General features: G+C 42.4%; 1 protein-coding gene across 1 annotated transcript in view; it reads right to left on the reverse strand.

The window, feature by feature from the left end:
• Positions 1-18231, reverse strand: part of LOC138373598 (uncharacterized) — a 179993-nt gene that overhangs the window by 161372 nt on the left and 390 nt on the right. The gene's annotated exons all lie outside the window — the stretch shown is intronic.

Raw genomic sequence — 18231 nt, forward strand, 5'->3', positions numbered from 1 at the left:
AGATACAGTACCTAGGATAGAGATTTGAGTGGGAGATACAGTGCCTAGGATAGGGTTTTGAGTGAGAGACATAGAGAGACCTGATATAATATACCTCACAACATATGCCTCAAATTCACCTATTCGTCAGTATTATATGCGCCTGAATATAACTCATTGTTCACCATAGTATAATCATATATTGTTCACGATATATAATCATCGCATATCTCTTAAGGTGATATATATTTAACTATATACTTGTATCATTATTTTATATAATTTGTTATTTCTAATACTTCCCTCTTAATATTCCCCTTCTTGAGGTTATCTTCAGATGATTTCGGGGCTTTTTTTTTTTTAGTGTCCCCGCGGCCCTGTCCTAGACCAGGCCTCCACCCCCAGGAAGCAGCCCGTGACAGCTGACTAACACCCAGGTACCTATTTACTGCTAGGTAACAGGGGCATTCAGGGTGAAAGAAACTTTGCCCATTTGTTTCTGCCTCGTGCGGGAATCGAACCCGCGCCACAGAATTACGAGTCCTGCGCGCTATCCACCAGGCTACGAGGCCCCCCCTTATAATATTATTATAGTTAACATGTTCCAGAATTTAGTATATCCATATACATTATATCGAATCACCAAAGTATATCCAAATTCACAATATAATTGTCATCGTAATACCTTACTTATCATACAGGTAAACAACCCTTGTTCAATAAAAGGACCAAAATTCAACCGCTTGTGCTTCAGTCTCGACACAATGTTTGTTTTCTCACAGAAACCGACTGAACACCGAAAATATACCACCGATACTGGGCCTTGACTAGGCTAATAAGGTCATTTCACTTTTGTAAACAAAGCCAAGCCATCCGCAAATACGAACACCGGAACGGATGTTGTCCCAACAGCTCGTACTCTCAACTAGTAGGTCGTTTATGGTACGTTACGGTAACCCACGTGACAAATACAGCCTGTTACGCAAAGTGCACGTTTTCAATTGCCTCGGTTGGGTTAGGTGGATGGCTTGGGTTTGAATGTTTTTAGTTAGGTTAGGTTACGTTAGGTTAGGTTACGTTACGTTAGGTTACGTTAGGTTAGGACGGTGGATTTTTGCACATTGTGGCAAAAACGGCTGAACTTACAGTCAGCAATGGTTATCGTCAGCACTTGATTATCTGTCGTGCGTGAAAATCAACTTTCACTTCAAAATACACACGAGAGGAATACTCCCTGATACTGCCATGTCAATACTGACGTTTAGGAAGCCTCATGCACAAGTTTACAGGTTCGACTCCTCATTATGGCTTCTACAGATTTTCCCACACCAGGGTGTCCCCTTACTACACATGCTTCGTTCTTAGGATCTTCGCTGTCATCTCCTCACATTCCAGATTGATTGATTGATGAAGATTAAGCCACCCAAAAGGTGGCACAGGCATGAATAGCCCGTAAGTGGTGGCCCTTTTGAGCCATTACCAGTATCAATAGCTGATACTGGAGATCTGTGGAGGTGCGACTGCACCCTACGTGACGGGAGATGTCTCCCGATTCACATTCCAAATTCCTTGTTCTAAATGTACCTTCAGAAGTACTATGAAGTCACTCTGGTATTGCGCTCTCTCCTGATAACTTACCGTTGGCTCCAGATGAGCAAATAACCGTATCAAGAGATGGTTTACCTTTAATGTTATAACCAAAACACACAACACTGTGGCTAGGCCGTGGCCGGGATAAGCAACAACATGGGTCAATATTTACCTGTGTGCAGCACCGCCAGAATGGAAACGATTTATACCAGTCTTACGAATATAATTATTTTGATTGTGACGCAAATCGTAAATACCAGTGAATAGACATCCGAGATGACACAACGGGAGTCTTAATTCTCGAGAACATATGTGATAAAAACTTGTGACTACAATTATAATTGGCTTTATGGACTATGTTTACCCCAGCGGCGTTACTTTCACTGGTTGATGAAGCCAAACACACTTGTGAAAATAAATAATGACTGAACATGACTACAGTAATATTTTCCACCTGTAAACAGAACTAAAGCGACCGGGAAAATAAAAACGAAGCTTTCCCGTGAGTGTATCTACTCCTGCCTGCAGGATCGAGCTCTTAGCTCTTGGCCCCGCCTTTCTAACTCTCGGTTGTCTAATGTATCGTTCATCTATCATGTGTACTATGTATTCTTCACACACACGCATATATCCCCAGGAAGCAGCCGAGAACAGCGGCCTTACTCTCAGGTATCTATTTACTGCTAGGTGAACAGAGACATTAGGTGAAAGATGCTTTGGTTAATTGTTTGTGCATGCGTGGAAGTGCGTGCAACCCATACTCCTAATAGAGCGTCGCATTTTGATGTATACTTTACATAAAGCCAAAAAATGTCGTACTAGAAAATGGTAGAGGCTCGCGAAATTGACACACTGTCCCGTTTTCTGTTGTGGGTCCTCTGGAAGATTAGAAGAGGGAACTTTAGTACGACAGTTTCTTGGCGTTGGGAAATCTTAGGAGGACGGGCTGGCATGTGTGTGTGTGTATGTGTGTGTGTGTGTGTGTGTGTGTGTGTGTGTGTGTGTGTGTGTGTGTGTGTGTGTGTGTGTGTGTGTGTGTGTGTGTGTGTGTGTGTGTGAGGGAGAGCGTGCTCGCGAGCGCAAGCGTGCGTAGGAGCCCGTTGATCCATAATGTTTCCTGTCGCATTTTTCTCGTTAGATCAATTGGTAGTGTAGTCACAGCACCAGAATACTGATGCTGCAGCCCCTGATGCTCTGCTAGTTTGTTCCCAGAATAACACGTGTGTGTGTGTGTGTGTGTGTGTGTGTGTGTGTGTGTGTGTGTGTGTGTGTGTGTGTGTGTGTTGATCACAACCCCTCCCACGGTTGAATTCTCTCCCTCCCCCTTTTCATTAAATATTTTTTGTAATACCTCTTCTGACCATTCCCTCTTCAAACAAACAGAATAGCAACATAAATTTGGAAAGTTGCATATGCAACCAGTTGTTTCATTCCCCCCTTGTTTCAGGACTTTTCTTGAGAGAGAGAGAGAGAGAGAGAGAGAGAGAGAGAGAGAGAGAGAGAGAGAGAGAGAGAGAGAGAGAGAGAGAGAGAGAGAGAGAGAGAGAGAGAGTGAGAGTGAGAGAGAGAGAGAGAGAGAGAGGGAGAGGGAGAGGGAGAGGGAGAGGGAGAGAGAGAGAGAGAGAGAGAGAGAGAGAGTGAGAGAGAGAGAGAGAGAGAGAGAGAGAGAGAGAGAGAGAGAGAGAGAGAGAGAGAGAGAGAGAGAGAGAGAGAGAGAGAGAGAGAGAGAGAGAGAGAGAGAGAGAGAGAGAGAGAGAGAGAGAGAGAGAGAGAGAGAGAGAGAGAGAGAGAGAGGGAGAGGGAGTGAGAGAGAGAGTTATATACAACCTCGTAGTGCTTCGGAGTTCATAAACTGTTTAATAAATCCAAACAAAGTCGCCATGATTAAGGAAAGATGTACAGGTTTCGTAAGTGGTGGCGTAAATGCTTGATGAATCCCGAGGATGATAACCAGTCGCTGCTGGGACGCACATGAGCTGTGATATATATATATTACTTTCTCCAAATGCCGTGATGTTGTTTCAAGTTGGTGATGGATGTAATGGCTCTTAGGTAACTTTGGAGAAAGTGCATCGGGGTGGTGGCGGGTGAGGGATGGTGGCTGGGAGTATTGTGCTGTGGTGTGTACGATTGTGTTGTTATTGGTTATCTCATTCACCATTATTTATCATCCCTTTATCATCACCACCGAACAACATCTGTGTGCCTCACTAAATCTCCTTAACAACCATCTCTACTCTCCTCTCTCACTACCATTTCCTGATCACGAAAACATCATCACCATCTCACCAGCATCCCTTTCCTCCCACCCACCATCACCATCCATCACCTCTACCCATCACAAACACGCATCACGGTCATTCTTGCCTCACTCACCCTACCTAGTCAATACCCATATCATCTCCACCCCTTCTATATGGTCATCACCCCTTCCAATCCATCATGTCTACCCTACTTTGTCAACTCCCATCCCTCTTCACTCGATCAATACCTTCATCAGTGCATTGTTCCCTTTTTCATCTGGTCAATAACAAATATTGTCCCCATTTGCACACTTAGTCATTACTCCTTATTCCCTCCTTCCTTCCCACATAGGCATTGCGCCTTATTGATTTCTTTTCCACTTGGTCACTATTCCTTTTCCTCTCACCTGGACAATACCTCCAATGTAAACACAACACCTGGAGGAGAGGCTGAAGGCTTGAGTCACTGCTGTGACCCCGAAGGGCAGTTGTGAGTCTGTATGAGATGGTGACCAACAGCTTCTTGAGAGATAAGCGTACCTGCCCTACCCAAAGCTATACACATTTAGAATACAAAGATACACACATTCACACACACACGCACACATATTACCGTACGACTAAATCAAGCAGTCACCAGGCCGCAATCAAAACACGAGGCTTCAAGAGTCAGGTGAATATGAGACTCCCGGGTCCATCTGCACTTCTCAACAGAACTCTCGTCCTCCCGTCAACCGTGGCTTTACTGGAGGACAGTAATATGGACAGAGAAACAAGAAAGGGAGCAGCTCTGAGGTGCACAGGAAACTGCTCACCAAAGCGAGATAAAACTCCCACTGCTTCACGTTACCTCGGCATTCCGCCATGGCGTCTCTTTGTTTACATCTGTTCCTACCCTGGCGAGCCCTTTCCAAGGCCTTTCCTCATACCAGTGCCTCACACCAGTGCCTCACACCACTACCTCACACCAGTACCTCATACCAGTGCCTCATACCACTACCTCATACCACTACCTCACACCACCACCTCACATCTGTTGCTGCTACAAACAAAACCACAAATTCACAATAGCGGAACAACATGACATAAAATCAGTGGGAGAGGCGAGGGGGAAAACTCGATTGTAAAGAGCAATAGTGATCACGCTTGTTTAATCTGGACAGTGTCCCCCAGAGAGGCGGTAATCTGCCAATGGTTAGATACGGGGTTTGTGTGGTTGGACAGCTTCTGCCGGCCCAAACTGGCACATGTTCGCTCGGGGTGTTTGCTGGCTAGCATAAAGCTATGCCCCGCCAGACCTCTTGTCACTCTTGATAAATGGCTTTTTTTATGCTTTTTAATGTGGAGCTTGTTGGAGTATGTATACGTGATGGCTGGTTAAGTTTATTTGTGAATGTATACAAGTATATGCATATGTTTACAAACTGGGAGAGATTGTGTGGGCCTGTGTATGAATGCAAATACCTGCACACCTACACCTGCACCCAGCTGTGACCTCTCCATACCTGCACACCTACACCTGCACCCAGTTGTGACCTCTCCATACCTGCACACCTACACCTGCACCCAGCTGTGATCTCTCCATACCTGCACCCAGCTGTGACCTCTCCATACCTGCACCCAGCTGTGACCTCTCCATACCTGCATACCTACACCTGCACCCAACTGTGATCTCTCCATACCTGCACCCAGCTGTGACCTCTCCATACCTGCACCCAGCTGTGACCTCTCCATACCTGCATACCTACACTTGCACCCAGTTGTGACCTCTCCATACCTACACACCTACACTTGCACCTAGCTAAGACCTCTCCATACCTACACACCTACACTTGCACCCAGCTGTGACCTCTCCATACCTGCACATGTAACCAGACATTATCCGTGACTCCGGCGGCCTGATTTGCATATGCATTACAACGGTGGAAGTCATCACTCTCATCCCAGAGGCTCAGTGACCCGGCCAAAATGCTATTACTCTTTTATCGGAAATCACGGGAAAGCTGATATCTCATCTCGGTCTTGCTTCTGCACTTTAATTCGAGCAGGAAAAAAAGAGGAGCACTTTTTTTCCCGGCTGTATTTGTAACCCAGTACTTGTTTTGATTTAATTGGTGACACTTGCAAGATGGAGTGATTTCGTCATAATTATGTGAATGAGGAAATACGATTGGAAATGTTATTCAGGTTAGAAAGGCTTCGAACGCTTTCCCCCAATTCGTTCTCTGACGTAATGCGTCGTTTTTTTTTTTTGCGTACTCGAGCGATCAGTTAACAATGCTTCGTGATACAATTATAAACACTGCAATATTGATGCAATATTGATGTTTCGTATCCTGTTGCTCGGCGCCAACAGTGTCTCTATGTTGCGCCAATATCTGTGTTTGGCGCCAGTGCCACTCGTGCTGTCAAACACAGCTGCATTTGGAAGCAGGTTCCCCCCCGGCGGCTCACACTTGAACTCTTGAGATGAAGAAAAGCAATTATACTTATTTCTTTCGCCATCACCTGTGAGCCATTATGGTGATTAATGGCAGTTTTTGTCGTGCTCGAGAGACACTAGGCTCAGTCTAATTCATTCCTTGCGAAGCTTCGCCAGGATAATGATCCGGGCAATGAACGACTTGTTTTAGGCAAGAAGGAAGGATGGGAAGGAAGGGATTAACCAAGACTGAGGAGACAGATGGCTCAGGAAGTAAATGTACATTAGTGGTTTAAGGACAGAGAAGAGGAGCAAAAGAAATGAGTGAAGGAGAAGGACGATTAGGAGGGGAAAAACTGGAGACCGATGAGGCTACGCAAAGCACCTATTTAAGTGGACAAAGCCACGCTGAATAAGCAGAGCGCTAGAACTGTGAGAGTGAGAGCAGCAGTGTGTGAGAGAAAGAGCAAAAGTATGAGAGAAAAAGCAGAAGTGTGAGAGAAAGAGGAGAATTATGTGTGAGAAAGCAGGTGTGTGAGAGAAAGCAGAAGTGTAAGAGAGAGCAGTAGTGTGAGAAAGCAGAAGTGTGAGAGAGAGAAAAAGCAGCAGTGGTTCTGTCATTTATCTTATTACAGCTAAGTTCTCCCAGGCTAATTCAGGTTACTCTGGTTACTGAAGCGAGTTTGTTCCTCCCAGGCTAATATACTGTCGATGCTGGTATAGGATTCATTCGAGCTACAAAATGAACAAAAACTCTCTTTATAAAATAGAGATGAACGGCATGGCTGGTATATCGGGTAGATACATTCATATCAAGTCATTTAATAAAATATAAATAATTCTTCGATAAATTGTATTTGCATTATAGATTTCCTTCTTGTGGGCACGGTCATCCATAGAGAAAAATAAGGGAACACTCGAGTTTTTAGTCACAAGTGTTAGTGTAATTCGCGTTATTATAAGCGTTTTCATTTGTATGCGAGTGGGGTTAGGCTTTGTTCTGGTATAGGCAGGCATTGAGCGCGGGTACGGCCATGCCTCGAGTGTTGATATAAAAATAGTTCTGTTTACTATTTAAGAAACAGACCACAACGAGGCAGGCAGATTTTTGTTTTCTTTGTTCTGTGAAGGAAGACGAGGTTTTTGTTATATATAATAAAGACAGCACGCGTTGGAGAGGTGAAAAATGTGAAATAAGACTGGCAAGCCTCATATACCTTGGCTTTCAAGGAACTCTCTCTCGGTGTTGACCCAATCAAGTCTTGACTCAATTGTAGCTTCATTGGTTTCTGTGAGATTCCTGACTGTCGACTCTGGTTTTCTGAGACAAGATTTTCAAAGGAAAGTTAACTAGTCAGTAACAACTACAATCTTCATTAATAATTTACCATTAGAGATGCAACTAACGTTGTAATGTGTCGTGAGTGAGGCTTTTATGCATAGGCCTAGGAAAGGTTAAGTAATGTGTTTTGGTATATTCTATTGTATTATAATAAAATGTAACTGCCATCCATCCATCAGGAGGAACGAAATATTTCTGCCTTACTAAATATACCAAGAAAGTTTGTATCAAAGAAATCCAAGTTTTCGACCCAAGATCTTTTGAGAGTGGCGGCGTTTGGGCTTTCATAAGCGCTGAGGTCAGTCACTGCTGCCATCCAGAGCAAATAATCAGGTTAAACAGAATGACTGAAGGAAACCAGAGAAGCTTTTTTTCTGATTTAGTAAATCGGAGAATATATATCTGAGGTACGTGGGTTCCCGACAAGGCTCCCCATATGCTGCATATCTTCGAGGTCGAGGGGTCCATATATATATATATATATATATATATATATATATATATATATATATATATATATATATATATATATATATATATATATATATATATATATATAAATATATATATATATATATATATATATATATATATATATATATATATATATATATATATATGTGTGTGTGTGTGTGTGTGTGTGTGTGTGTGTGTGTGTGTGTGTGTGTGTGTGTGTGTGTGTGTGTGTGTGTATATCACGAAAATAAACACGTGATTAAGAATGTGACAATGTCAGACCACGGAGGAAAATGAAACAGGAATTTCCTTAAGTACTTTCGTATATTAAATACATCTTCAGAAGGAATCAACTTCAACAAAACAGGAAATTCCTGTTTCATTTTCCTCCGTGGTCTGACATTGTCTCATATATATATATATATATATATATATATATATATATATATATATATATATATATATATATATATATATATATATATATATATATATATATATATTCGAAAACTCTTGACCCTTGAAGGATTCGAACTCGGTCAGCCAGGGTCTCCGTACCCCCGGCAATCCAGTGCTGTAACCACTCAGCCAGCGGTTGTCAAAAGTATTGGGAAGTGGTGAGACCTAAACGCACCCAAAACCCAACAGCAATCCTGTTGGGACCTAGGTGCACCAACACTTTAATATTTAAATTAGGCTACTTTCAGAGTAGCCAAACGGGTACAGATGAGGGTAGGGTACCGCAACAGCTAAATACATTGCATCACACATAGCCACACACACACACACGTGTACAGACACACTAATCTTCCCCATAGAGGTTAGAAACAGCCTTTCTGGGCTGTCTTTTGGCGTTGTAAACCTCCAGAAACATGTACAAATAGACATCTTAGCCTATGGAATTCAAGTTGTTCTTAACCCATTTGACTGTGGTCGTAAATCCAGCTACATTTAGCCCTTCCCTCCCAGGCAAAAAGAGTTAGACGATTTTTCTTCGCATTTCTGCAGATTTAAAAGCTTACTATTTCCGTGGCAGAAGAACCCTATTTCCTAGGGCAGGAACGACCATGCCCCTCCCTCCCTTCCTTCTGTGAAAGGAAGACTTTCGTCCTTCGCTGACAATACGAATATGAGCAATCCATTTGATCACTGGGAAAACAAATTCCTTACCTTTCGGCAGAAGAAATGTATATATCTTTGTTGCTATGACAAGATTCCCTTATTGCTTCAAGAAATGTAATCATTGACTTATTCCGGCACGTCCCAACATCGTCTGCCGTGAAAATGACTGCACCTACTTCCTCGTCCTCCTCTTCTCAAGCAGAGAAAAAATATGTCAGTAGATTCCCTAGGTTCATCAACTGCTTCTCAGTGGGCATGTGAAGGCCAAGATTGGAAAAAATATTTAAAACTGAAAAAACGGTTATTTGCTAATACAATTACCTGGATCCTGAAGATTCTAATTAAAAAAAAACGAGGAGAGAACTCAAAGAATACAAATAAAATTTATTATAATGATCTAAATTTCTTTAATGGGTTCCAGATAATTAGACCGATGAATGATGACACCTTTTCCAAGTTTATAGGATTAATTATTTCTAAGTCCCAGCAACTTCAAGTTCCAGCATCTCCACGTTCCAGCATCTCTAAGTCCCAGCATCTCTAAGTTCCAGCATCTCTAAGTTCCAGCATCTCCAAGTTCCAGCATCTCCACGTTCCATCATCTTCAAGTCCCAGCATCTCCAAGTTCTATCATCTCCAAGTTCCATCATCTCCAAGTCCCAGCTACTTCAAGTTCCAGCATCTCCAAGTCCCAGCATCTCCAAGTCCCAGTATCTCTAAGTTCCAGTGTCTCTAAGTTCCAGCATCTCTAAGTTCCAGCATCTCCACGTCCCAGCATCTCCAAGTCCCAGTATCTCTAAGTTCCATGTCTCTTAGTTCCAGCATCTCTAAGTTCCAGTATCTCTAAGTTCCAGCATCTCCAAGTTCCAGCATCTCAAAGTTCCAGCATCTCTAAGTGTCTGCGACTGCTTCCGTCATCGGTCACGGGCGAACCTCGAACCATCTCCGAGGTTGCTGGACTAATTACAACACTCCAGCCAGATGATGATGATGACAGTCATCTCATGATGAACATAACGCTAATTACTCTTAGCACTCGAGGACTCCTGGACCTTCACCATCACCCTCTATTCAACCACCATCTCCACCTTCACCATCACCCCCACCTTTACCACCACCACCATCACCACCACCACCACCACCATCACCACCACCACCACCACCACCACCACCTTCATCACCCTCCACTAGATCAAATATTCAAGGCGGAATCATAGCGAAGTCCTGCTTCTGTTTGTTTACATTTCTTTCACTCAGAAGTTCCAAGAAAAAAACTCACAAAATTCTCTATTTTCTATTTTTTTAAAGAAATTCATATGAATGATTACCAAGTTTTTTAATGTAAATATTCCTTCCAGCATAGTACATATATTTTTTATTTACTAAGTAAATCGAAATAAAATAGTAAAACACTTGAGTTTCAAAAAATAAATGGAATAATCTCAGTTTTAAAAAGTTACCGTTTAAAAAATATTGCGAGCTAATAATGTCAAAAATTCATATAATTTTGACAAATGCGCCAGAAGAATTAATAAAAATATAAATTAATTTGTCAATTCTAAAAATATATATCAATTCTAAAGAATTAATACTAAATATGAAAGAATAAAAAAAACATGAAAACGGCGATATGAATTGTTTGTTGTGGGAGCGGTTGTTGACACTATTTTGTTTGTTGAACTGACCGGATTTCTCTATATTGCCTCTAACACTGCTTCTGCTGCTGCCTCTAGCACTGCCTCTGCTGCTGCCTCTAGCACTGTCTCTGCTGCTGCCTCTAGTACTGTCTCTGCTGCTGCCTCTAGCACTGTCTCTGCTGCTGCCTCTAGCACTGCCTCTGCTGCTGCCTCTAGCACTGCCTCTGCTGCTGCCTCTAGCACTGCCTCTGCTGCTGCCTCTAGTACTGTCTCTGCTGCTGCCTCTAGTACTGTCTCTGCTGCTGCCTCTAGTACTGTCTCTGCTGCTGCCTCTAGCACTGCCTCTGCTGCTGCCTCTAGCACTGTCTCTGCTGCTGCCTCTACCACATTCCTATTCCAAAACTCCGTCACTATTTTTTACCACAATCTTTTTCCTTTTCATTCTCCCCAACCCTATATTCATGGTTTTCTCTTTACTCTTCCTCTCCCCCCCTGTTCTCTTCCTCTTGGGTGTATATTTTCTTTTCTCCTTTCCTCTGCTGTTACTTTTCTTGTCTCACCTTTGGTGTTCTGAGTGTTGTCCCCGGCTCCCTAACGAGGCCTCCTCGGCCCTTTAAACCACAATATATGGAGGACAAGTAATTACCTTAGTCTTACCTCCGACATTTGTGTGCTTTCTGTTATTTATTAAAATAGCCGAGCTGTAAGTTTACGACTTAAAAGACTCCTTGAGACTGGTTGCTGCTGTGGTCAGGCAGCCTAGTGTTCCTGCCCACCTGACCCCTGTTGCTTGCTCCAGGCTGCTTGCTCATCAGTTGCTTGCTGGGAAGCTGCGTGGCTTCTGTTGCCTGTTGTTGAACGTTTTTATTTTATTGTATAGGCTTCAATGGGTTTTGTGACATTATGCATTTTTATGTATGCTAATGCTAAATTATATCATTTTATTTGTCTATTTGTTTACTACTAAAGGCATTCTGGTTGGAATGATAGTATGTCTCTCGGAATCTGGAAAGATAGTATCCAGGCTTGAGCTAGGATAGTAGGCTACTAGGCTTCTGGAAGTATTCCTCCAGACATCTGGAGGGATAGTATATCCCATATATCCCTCCCCTCCACCCCATCTAACGCACCCTTCTTTCCATATTCTCTTATCCTCCCCTCAATCAACATCGATATTAGATTCAGCAATCAACCACTTCATATTTAGTGACAAAAATGTCCGGCTTCAGTCTCCCCTGCCTGCTCACCCGCTGGCCCCATGTTTACTTAAGAGAAAACGGGGGAAACAAACATTAGGCTCGACTACATTTTGGTTCCATGTTGGTTTAACTTTGTGGAGCAGTTCTGACGTCTATATGGAAATATTTCCCGAATATTTAAGAAAACTAGTAATAACGTGTTGGTTGATGCAATAGGGGGATATGTATCTATCTCTCTCTCTCTATCTCTCTCTCTCCCTCTCTCTCCGCTATGCCCTTTCCATTTAAAAAAGTTTCGTTCTCTAGTCGTAGTAATGAGAGTTGACATTGTGGCTTCCCCGGGCTTTGAAGCACCCAGCAATCCTTTAATATATCACATCCATTTGTCTCGCTGGCACACATCCTCGGAATGTGTGTGTGTGATTCTCTTCGTCGTTCCCAGCCCTTACCCAGTGGGCAGAATATCCAAGAGCAACGCAAATTCAACATCATTAACGTTGATTCGACGTCGAATCAACTTTGATAACGCTCATTCAACGTTGAGCCAACGTCACACTGGAAGCACTCTCGCCTGAGTGTATGGAAGCACTCTCGTCTGAGTGTATGGAAGCACTCTCGTCTGAGTGTATGGAAGCACTCTCTCGTCTGATTGCATATAAACACTCTCACTTGAGTGTACCTGTTTTTTATTCTAATTTATACCTGATTTTTTTCTTTTAACAAAATTGTTATCCCTGATTATAATGTTTAGGACGCATTCAGGTCCTCAACACAATTCAGATAATTACTCACCCGTCGTACAGTCTTACAACGGAGCCACAAGATATTCGGCGATGTTCTAATTCTATTTAAAATTCGTCTCCATTTATAAACCGAAAGCGAAATTGTGTTCTGGGTATGCAAAAGAGAGGAGCATCGAGAGCTGCTCAAGGGCGACTCTGACGGAAGGATGTTAAAGGATGCTGGAGGATGCTAGAAGATGCTGGGGGGATGCTGGAGAGCTCTCGAAGGCTCCAGGCTGCGGAAACATATTTGCCGCCGAATAAGAATGATCTCGTCAGTTCTTCCGTGGAGTAAACAGACGAAAATAAACATGCTGGCTTACGGCTACGTGATTTTAGGCTTTTTTAACGAATAATGCGTGGAGTAGAAACTGTTCAGCTGTATCGAATAAGTGTAGGCATCCTTACGCGAGTTTGATTACACACACACACACACACGGGCACACACACACACACACACACACACACACACACACACATACACACACACACACACACGGGCACACACACACACGGGCACACACACACACGGGCACACACACACACACACACACACACACACACACACACACACACACACACACACACACACACACGGGCACAGGTAACACACACACACACACACACACACACACACACACACACACACACACACACACACACACACACACACACACACACACACACACACACACACACACACACACACACACACACGGGCACACACACACACGGGCACACACACACACACACACACACACACACACACACACACACACGGGCACAGGTAACACACACACACACACACACACACACACACACACACACACACACACACACACACGGGCACACACACACACGGGCACACACACACACACACACACACACACACACACACACACACACACACACACACACACACACACGGGCACACACACACACACACACACACACACACACACACACACACACACACACACACACACACACACACACACACACACACACACACACACACGGACACACAACAAGGAGGTAAGCGCTAAGTGAGCCAAGACAATAGGTTCTCTGACGACGATATTAACCTTTATTTCTCATTTACTCATTACTTTAGTATTATTGAGATTCTTGTTTAAATTCGTAAGATGATATAATGTTTTTTTTAGTTTCATGTTTACTGGGAGTAAAACTTCTGAAGCCTCCATAGGCTTTCTCAAAATTTTCGTCGTTGCCTCACGTGACATGGAGCCGTCAATACGACGCAAGTGATATGAGGCAGACTGACTTTGTCAGAAATATCAAGAAAAGAGCCACCAGCCAATCAAACGAGGCAGTATGGCTCCCTGCAGCCTCTCATTGACAAAACCGAGCTCTAGGGACGTTACCTAACGAACCGCGGTCGCATACAGATCAGTCATCCAGCTTCCCCGTTTGATCAATGATAAAATGTCGATTATGAAAAAAGCAGCGGAGATGCTATTAAACCCTCTCATTAAGATCTATAATCCCCTCCATTTCCATATCAAATGGGTGAACCTCGCCTAAATCTGCGAGACTGCAAACTGAATACTACGAAGAAAAGTACCAGAGAATTGATGTGGCACCAGCCTTAACACCAGAGACACATATTAACAGAAGAACATCAGCAGAATATGCAAAGTTAGTAAACATAAGTAAGGCTTCCTGTCTTAAACTATAAAGCTCCTGCATGGAACTCACGTCAAGAAAATCATGAAACGAAAATTGCGAAGAGCCAAAAATTCGTCAAGAGAAAAGTATCAAAAATAAGAAAGATGAAATATATTAAATATCAAAGGTATGTTGCCTGTAAGCACAGGCTAACAAAACAAAATCTAGCGATATTAGAAGATAGAAATACAACAGGAGATATAATCACAACGTACAAGATACTAAGAGTAATAGACTAAGTCAAAAGACTCTTTTTTTCCAGGTAAGGAACTAGGACGAGGCGACACAAGTGAGAGTGATAAATAAACACACACAGCTTGATGGAGAGGGTGGAATCGAGCATCACCCAGCGCTTCAAGACAGTAACGGAGCTTCGGAACGGATAAATACACCAGGCACAATAGCCACGAGGCGGGGCTCAGGAGCTATATCACGCTACCAGTTGATACAACAAGGCAAGCACGCTCATTACACTTTTACTCGGAATCCCTTATCCGTCACTGTACGATATATTCAGTGTGAGATTACTCTCCTGACCAGGAAATGAGACGAGATCGGAGCTTCTAAACCCTCATCAGTAAGTAAAGTACCAGACTCGGATGCTGGGAGGAGGAGAGTGGTGGGTGGGAATGTGGGAGGAGGGAGGGGAGGGAGGGCGAGGTGAAGGACTGTGGGGGGAAAGGGTAAACAGCTGATGGAAAAGTTTTGAGTGGATGAGAGACGGTGGGAGAGAGAGAGGGTGAGTGAAAAAGTGGGTGACTGGGAGAGAGAGAGAGAAGAGAGAGGTAAGGACCGTGGGGAGTAAAGAATTGATCTTTTCTTAAATACATATGTAAATATAGACAGTAGCGAGAGATGTGTTAAACTTAGAGAGAGATGCTGAGAAGCTTAGTGATATATGTGTATATATGTATATATATATATATATATATATATATATATATATATATATATATATATATATATATATATATATATATATATACTATCCCATAATGAATAATGTCCGTAAATATTGTCTTGGGAAACAATTTACTGCCTTTATTAGGGGTCGGGATATTTATTTTATCTTGGATATTTATTTTATCTTGATATTTATTTATTTTATCCACTATGCTACAAGAATCTTAAGAACTTGAAGATAAATATATATTTCGTATCATTTAGTCTATAACAGGATAGTGAAAGCAAACGAAACATTGTTGAATACGTGAACGATAAAAGTTTCAGTGTGCGGACAGGGCGTACATTAATTCAGGATCGTAAATGGACAGGAAACTTGCGAGGAAACGTGACGGGCTTCCTGTGTGAGGCCAGGGATGATACGGAACGATGTGTGAGCAAGGAACACCACGGAATGTGCTCAGGGGCACAAGGCTGGACTCTCTCTCCGGCTGTGGATCATCACTTATAAACACCCTGCCCTGCCCTAGGGCACCCTTCTCCAGGTCTGCCTTACTCTAAGAATAAAAGACAAACTAGATGCAAAATGGAAAAAATAAAAAAGTTGGCAAATATGAGCAAAACCCAAACAAAGGCGGCAGCGAGGAATGACGGCCAGAGTCAGGAGAGGCTATGAACCACTGAGGCTACGCCTGAAAATCTGAACCGGTTACAACATACAAAATATTCATGAGAACTGACCTGATATGGGAGGCTCTTTGATATGGAACACGAGTGGGAACAAAGTACTCAAACAAGATGATAAAGAACTGAATCAGTACCAAAGAAGTTATGAGTAATGAACCAATTAGGATGAATCATGATCCATTTAAGCTGAGGAATGATCCAATTTAGATAAGTAATGGAGCAAGAGAGAAGGTAGGATGAAGACTACTCAATCAAATATAATACAACTACAATTATCGTGGATGTGTATTATATTTGAATAGATTCAACTCTATATTAAGACGGGATCCAAGAACTTTGCCTCAGCTCTGCAAGAACAGCATAGTAACAGTGGTTTGACCAAACAAATAAAAACAGCAATTCCTTAATAGCAACCTTCCTGAACACAGTTCTTAAAAAAGTGTATATAAAATACCCAGTTTGGCCAAAAAGGTCCCGGCCTCGCTGAATAGCATTATTGTATTATTTAAGTGATCAAACAGCCACGTGTCAAACAAGTGTCAAGCTGGACACTTGTTTGTGTATTTGTTTTTACAGTCGTGTATTTGCGTGTTTATTTGTTTTTACAACTATGTATGTTTGTTTATTTGTTTTTACATTAATTTATCTGTTTACTTGCTTTAACAATGGTAATTTTTTTTCCCTGCCTACATATAGGAAACGCTAATTGGAGCGTGGGATATCAATTATATCATGACCAAATTAGTTTGTTCCGAACACTTGTTTAAACCAGTTTTCACTCGTGTAGCACACACGCTCGCGTGCAAGCCCGCAGAGTTAAACCCCGTGAGACCTTTATTGTATAATATATTCGTTTTGCATTTAACCTAAACTTCTGTTGCACATGAATAACTTTTAAATATTTTGATTACGTTATTTTAATGGCCGAATTCAATATCCTTCCCCCCCCCCCCCCCCCGCGTGTACTCACTTAGTTGTGCTTGCGGGGGTTGAGCTCTGGCTCTCTGGTGTCACAGAGCTTGTGGTTTGATTAGCATGAAATGTCAATCAAAATATTTGATGGTTGCCTGACGCATCAAGCAGCATCAAGCAGTCCAATGATTGATGGCCACAGCATAGCATGTGGCCAAGAAGAATCCTTGTGTTAATGCTTTCTAATTAGCTTCATATGTTCCATTTCTTTAGTGTGTGTGTCTTATTTTCCCCCACTTCATTAGTCTTTCTCTTATCCTTTTTCTCTTTTCAATTTCAGTGCTTTAATTGGTGTTATTTCTTATTTTTTTCGTATTTTTTCTTGATTATTTATTTTTTTGTCATTTTATTTTCGTCTTTATTTTTCACTGTTTCTTTCCTGCTGGCTATGAAACCCGTCGGGTCCGTCTCACGTCCCAGCAGGAGTCTGAGGAGGGCTGCTGGGGACATCTTCCCCCAGTAGGAGGGCTGTGGGTGAGACCTTCCCACTTTCTCCCCTTTTTATTTTATTGTATGGAAAACGGCAACGACCGTTTTGCCCTCTCCTCGTCCTTATCCTCTCTCTCTCCTTATCCGTTTCCCTCTCCTTCTCCCACCTCTGTTCTTCCTTCTCTCCCCCCCCCCCAACCACTGTTCATTTCCTTCTTTTCCCTCCTCAATCCGTACCTCTCATGCTCTTTCCCCCTTTCCCCCTCTCCCTTATTCCACACCCCATTGTGCAATATACTTAGCAACATTTTGAATCATGCAAGCTCACAAATAAACGTAATTTATCATTAATCCTGAGGGTAACATATGTTTCCCTCACATAGATCATAACTTTCCCCTGCACATTTAATGAAAAAACAGAAAAGCAAATATATATATATATTATATATTTTATATATATATATATATATATATATATATATATATATATATATATATATATATATATATATATATATATATATATATATATATAATAGGGAATAATCCACTGGGCCGTCGCTAGCGACCCTCGGCAACTCCCCCTTGTGCACATAAATACCTAGCGCGTGGTCTAACCGACAGCACTCTTACCCAAGCTGTTGGAGGGTGCACGCCGCTCTCCTCCGCTGGTCATAACTGCGTCTGTCTTGTATATTTCCATGCTAATACCAACAATTACTATACAGATGACTTCCATACGGCCAATTTATCCCCAATGAACACTGTCATTCATGGAT

The sequence above is a fragment of the Procambarus clarkii genome, chromosome 42, assembly GCF_040958095.1.
Source record: "Procambarus clarkii isolate CNS0578487 chromosome 42, FALCON_Pclarkii_2.0, whole genome shotgun sequence".
Lineage (NCBI taxonomy): Eukaryota > Metazoa > Arthropoda > Malacostraca > Decapoda > Cambaridae > Procambarus > Procambarus clarkii.